This window comes from Ochotona curzoniae, unplaced genomic scaffold (assembly GCF_017591425.1).
Source record: "Ochotona curzoniae isolate NIBS_2020 unplaced genomic scaffold, NIBS_Ocur_1.0 scaffold_2453, whole genome shotgun sequence".
Taxonomy (NCBI): domain Eukaryota; kingdom Metazoa; phylum Chordata; class Mammalia; order Lagomorpha; family Ochotonidae; genus Ochotona; species Ochotona curzoniae.
In genome coordinates this window covers 30879787-30885774 of record NW_024467094.1, presented here as the reverse complement: position 1 = coordinate 30885774, position 5988 = coordinate 30879787, and positions in this window count along the sequence as shown.

Sequence of the window (5988 nt, the reverse complement as noted above, 5' to 3'; positions counted from 1 at the left end):
GCCGCCGCCGGCGCCCGCCCCCCGCCCCACGCCGCGCCCCGGGACCCCGGCCAGCCGGCCGCCCGGCTCGGACGCGCCCTCGCGGCTGCAGGCGGCTCCGGGCCGAGTGGCGCTTTGGGGACATCTTTGGAGAAACTGGCCCTGAAAAGATAGAGCCTGTGCTTGCTGGGAGAAGTAGGGGAGTGGAGGGTGGGTGGGGGCACTTTTCAGGGTTGTCACCGGGTGCCGCCGAAGGAGGTGGGGACCAGCCACCCGCGCACCTCGGCAAAGGGGCCGAAGGTCTGAATGCCAAGGCTGGGGCGTGAGGAGTTGGATTGGGAGTTCGGGTCCCCTTTCAGCCAATAGCTCCCTTGTATGACCTTGAGGAAACCCCCGCCGCCTGCCGCGGAAAGAGCTTATTCGGGCGCCAGTTGCAAGGTTGGGCAGGTGCTCCCTTACCTTCTGGTGCGCTCGGTCACCCTGTCTCTAATCCTTTGGGGGAGCACATTCCTGGTTATCCCTCTTACTTCTAACAGCCACCCTGAGCCACTGCCTCCCCTTTCAACCCTCAGCCTACTTCACTTATTTACTGCCAACAACCATTTCCCCTGCTGAGCTCGCCCAGGGGGCAAAATGGGCCAGACCCTCTCCTGCTGCAGCCAGCTTCACCAAGGTAGTGTTTCCTCCTGTGCCTACCCTCACCCCAATGTGATGCAGCCAAGGCCAATTTCAGAAGGAGGGTGGGCTGCAACCAAACGGACCCCCTACCCACAAAGGGGTCTCCATCATGCCAGCCCCATGCCCCTACAAACAAACATGCATGCACGTGTGTGTGGATACATGCACGCACACCCCTGCATGCATGGGCATAAAACCATGGCAGTGACGCCAGAGCTCCTTTCATCTCAGGATCTTCCAGCGCCAGGTAGAGGGCTAATTACTGTAGCACCCCCCTCTTGCCCCCCCGGTTCCCCCCCCCCCCCCGCCGTCATTAGCTCAGTTTTACCAGCGGGGGCCACAGCCTTCCCACGGCTCCCAGGGCGGGGCCCTGTCTCTACACTCTGCTTTTGGGGAGGTGTGTGTGTGTGGATGTAGGGAGCAGATAGAGGAGCTGCTCTAATGGTTTATAACCCCACGGCCGATTTGTTCAGCATGGAGTTCTGATCAGTAGGCTGCTTTTGCGCATTGAGCCTCAGCCACTTCAGTTCAACAGGAGTCCTTACTGCTGTGTGTGTGTGAGTGTGTGTGTGTTGGTGGTGGTGGTTTGGGGGGAGTTTGCAGTGTATGGGATGGGGGAGGAAGAGGCTGCGTCTCTTGGGACTCCTGGGTGTGCCCAGGGATGAGACTCACGGTGAAGGGGTTGTGAAGAGGGGATATGCACTGGCTGCAGGGAGCCCACAGCATGCAGTGTGGTAGCTGTGGTGGGAAATGGAGGCTGCAGGCAGCAGAGTCAGCGTGCAGTGAGCGAGCCCGTGTTCTGTCTTGGCTTGCTGTTGACTTGCAACAGCTGCAGCAGGAGGGTGGGGAAAGGTGGCTGCAGCTTGCAGCATGAAGTGGGCGGGGCTCTGAGGGTGGTTATCTTCCAGGTGAAGCCACCTCCGCCATGATCAGGTTTGACGGAAACCCTAGGGAGCGAGGCCACCATGTGCGCTGCTCTATCCTGTTTGGACAAAGGCCCTTGTAACTGTGCTGCTTTCCACCTTGGGAGAATATCCCAGGACATGAGATACTCTGTCTTCTCCAGGCTGAACAACTGAGGGAGGAGTGGTCCCAGCCGTCTGCACAGGTGGGGACTTCCTTCCTGGCTCTCTCCACCACAGCTCTCTCTTTGCTGTAGGATCCTGAAATTTTTGGGTGGGGAGGGAAGACTTTCCCAAATGGCAGACCCAGAACCAGAGAAAAGTGCCCAATAGGGTCCAGTAGGGCACCTCAGACAAGCTGGACTGCTTCTTGCCTCGTCCCCTCTCCTGTGCCCCCGGTACAGGCAGGGACAGACCTGGGCCAAGGCAGAGTAGAAAGTGGAGGGGGCACTGCTCTTGTAGCACCCTCCCATCTCACCTGATGCCAGGATCCAACCCAGGTCCCTGTTAGAGCATCCAACCCTCCACACCCCACTCCCCCTGCCTGCCTGCTCCTTAAGGTTTCTAGTTCTCAGATTCAGCTCATCCTCCGCTCTCCTTTGGTCTATGCCACCTACCGACCCTTGACCTCTGTCTCAGCCATGTCCTGAGCCCAGGAGCAGAGCAGGGTGGGTACAGGGGAGGGAGAGGGCAGGGCATAAGTGAGGTTGGGTAGAGACCCTCTCAAGATATGTGTCTGACCATCCTCTCCAGCTTGGGTTTCCGTTGCCTAGGATGCAGCAGGAACAGCCTATTCTCTGGGCTCTCATCAGCACCGCCATGCCCAGGCCCCTCCCTCTCCCCTGCTCTCCCTCCCTCCCTCCAAGGCTGTTGCTAGGAAGCACCCCAAGATTTCTTGTGGGCCCCACCCCCCAGGAGCTAGAGAGCTTCTCCCAGAAGCTTGTCAGCTAAGGCCCTACACAGCATCCCCCTCCTCTGCAAGAAGCCTGTACTGCCCAGCAAATTAGGGAAAGCAGCCAACCAGCCCTTCTGCCAGCCAACCCCGCAACAAGCCCCTTGGTCCCAGGCTTAGCAGTTTCGCTTACCCACCTTGTTTTGGCATGCTGGGATCTGGGTGATGTCAGCAAATGACCAGGTGCCCAGTGGGCGATCCTTGGCTCTGCAGACACAGTCCACTTATTGGGGGTGCTCTGGAAGAACAGTGGGGGAAACTGAGGCACCACTGGCTAAGGTATTTCCCCCAAGTTAATTCCCAATCAGAAGAGATAGTAGAATAAGAGTGCCCATTTGAGAGTCCTGGCTGCTCCACTTTTTTTTTTTTCTTTTGGCTGCTCCACTTCTAATCCAGCTCCTTGCTAATGCACCTGGAAAAGCAGTGGGAAATATCCCAAGTCCCTTGCCATCTGTAGGGGAGATCCAGATGTTGGCTGAGCCATGGGTGTTGCAGCCATTTGCGGAGTGAAACAGCTGACAGAAGACCTCTCTCTCATTCTGCCTTTCAAATAAATGAAAAAGGAAACCTTTCAAAAAAATGATGGTAGAAAGAGGGTCAGGGGACAGGTTGTGGAAGTTGGAGATCAAGGGGTTGGTAAAGGGCCCGGTGCGATAGCCTAGCAGCTAAAGTCCTCGCCTTGGATGCACTGGGATCCCATATGGGCATTATTTCTAATCCCGGCAGCCCCGCTTCCCATCCAGCTCCCTGATTGTGGTCTGGGAGAGCAGTCGAGGACGGCCCAAAGGCTTGGGACCCTGCACCCGTGTGGGAGACCCAGAAGAAGCTCCTGCCTCCTGGCTTTGGATCGACTCAGCTCCGGCCATTGCGGTCACTTGAGGAATGAATCATTGGATGGAAGATCTTCCTCTCTGTCTCTCCTCCTCTTCTCTGTATAGCTGACTTTCCAATAAAAATAAATAAATCTTTTTTTTTTTTAAAGAGGAATTTGGGAAAGGGACTAGGTCTGGCTGAGCCTTGCTTTTGGGTAGCTAAACCAAAAGTGGGAAAAAAAAAGCTGACATCTTGTCCAGGCTGTCTTTCAGGGTGCATGCTACCTTCATGCCTTCATTTGACAAGTATTTTCTTTTTGCATTTCACAAGTGTCAGGTATTAGGTAACTGTTCCAAGCTCCTGGCTTCATTTTCCAGTGGAGCCCCTCCTCATTGTGCTTTTGCTTTAGGGAAAAGGAAGGTGAGCAGGTGGCAACGTCCTTTACTCTCGGAGTGCAAGGGCCCCATCCATCAGCCTCCCCTGCGAGTAAGAAGCAAAGACAGAGCAGCTCGGTGAAGAGGTCGATGGCACGGACAGAGTGGCTGTCATTCCCTGTGCCCTGCAGGCCGCAGGCCCTCGGGACCTTGGCAGCTCTCTGTGCCCTATGCTGGAGTGTGGAGTGGGCAGGTGTACTCCAGGGTGTTAGAGAGGAAACTGCTCCAAAGGCTACTTCTGTGTCCTGCCCTTCACTCTCTTGGGACAAGTGACAGGGGCAGGGACCTTTGGTGGGTCTGCAGCTGTCCCTGAGCTGTGGTCCCTTTGTAGAGCTCTTCCCCATCATTCTGATATCAGACAGAAAGTAGGTGTTTTGACCTGGGACCTGGCAGCGCAGGAGAGGTGTGGCAGTGGCCTGTCTGTGCATCCCTTGAATGCCCATAGTGGGGACACTGAGGCTTCCAGAGGAAAATGCTCCATTTAGGGGAGGGGAATGACTCCATGTTGCCGTGGACACCAGGAAAGCTGTGGTTCTCCCTGGCTAATGTACTCACTGATGATTTCGATGTTGCTGGGTTTGGAGGTCTGGATTCTAAGTATTTTTCCTTATTTTCTTTCCTAGCTTAGATAAGGAATGTCCCCTTTCCCCAGGAACCCAAATTTGTGTTCCTCATAGCTTCTTATCCTACACTGGCCTAGCTGCTGTGTGTGTGTGTGTTTTAAGATTAATTTATTTGGACCCACTACGGTAGCCAAGTGGCTAAAGTCCTTGCCTTGCACTCATTGCGATCCCAGCCCATATGGGTGCTAGTAGGCATCCCGGCTGTTCCACTTCCCTTCCAGTTCCCTGCTTGAGGCCTGGAAACGCAGTTGAGGACAACCCAAAGCCTTGGGATGCTGCACACAGGGGAGACCCAGGCTCCTGGTTCCTGGATTCAGATTGGCTTAGCTCTGGCCACTGCAGCCACCTGGGGAGTGAACAGGCAGATGGAAGATTCTGTATCTCCTTCTCCGTAAATATGACTTTCCAATAAAAATACATCAATTAAAAAAAAAGAAAAAAAAAGATTATTTACTTATTTGAAGGTGGTGTGGGAGGAGAGTGAGAGAGATCTTCTATCCACTGGTTTACTCCCTAAATGGCTGCAATTGCTAGAGCTGGGTCAGGCTGAAGACGGGAGGCAGAAACTTCATCCAGCTCTCACATACAGGTGGCTGCAGCCCAAGCCCCTGGGCCATCCCCGGCTGCTTTCCCAGGAGCATTAGCAGGTAGTTGGATCCGAAACAGAGCAGCTGGGACTGGAGACTGGGCTCTGATGTGGGATTCCACCATTGAAAGTGATAGCTTAGCTCACTCAGGAACAGTGCCAGCCCCACCCATCTGCTTTTCTGCCATTGTTCCAGATGTTGTCACATCATTCTCCCTGACTGGCTCCAGGCTGCCCCTCTTCTCCAGCTAGGGCCCCTTCCCCATCAGACCAAGCAAGAAGGGTGAGGAGGTGGGGATTTGGGGCCAGGAGTACAGGAACAGGAGCCTCGATCAGCACTGAGGCAGGAGAGATAGATGACAAGAGAAGGGAAGTAGGAGAGGCCTAGGAGGAGCCTGCCTTGTGTAGCGGAAGGGGTCCTCAGCATTTGTGCTCTCTGCCTGAGTGATGATCAGAGATTCCTGTCCCTGCGTTGGATGAACCTGCGAGTTCAGGAGGAACCTAGGGAGCGGTGGCCGGTGCAGAGGGGAGCGAAGGTGTGGAGGCAGCTACAGACCAGCCAGAGCCCGAAAGGGCACAGTGGAGATGCTGAACCTGACTCAGAACCCTGCGCCTAGGTGGCCATGCCTTGATGAAGCCCTGTCAGGCCTCCAGAAGGTTTCTGGTGAGCCGTGGGAGGACAAGGAAGACGGGAGGCCGCTGCCTACAAATGAGGCCCAGCTTGCTGACGCAGGCGGAGCTTCAGAATGTCTTCCCTCCCCCGTGCATGGGTGGCCCACTCTACCCAACTGTGGATCAGACGCAGGCTGCCAAGTGGCCAGTTCTCTCCCAGCAAACGAAGGGGAATGTGAGCCTTGGGAAAGAAGAAGTGGGGTGCTAGCAAAGGCGGAGCAAGGAGCCTGTGACATGAAGGATAGTTGGGTATGTGAGAGGCCATGCGGTTTGGGGGGGGGGAGGGAAGCATATGTGGCCACCAGGAGTCGAGAAGAGAAGCACGAGGGTCTGGGTTCTCCTTCCTTCC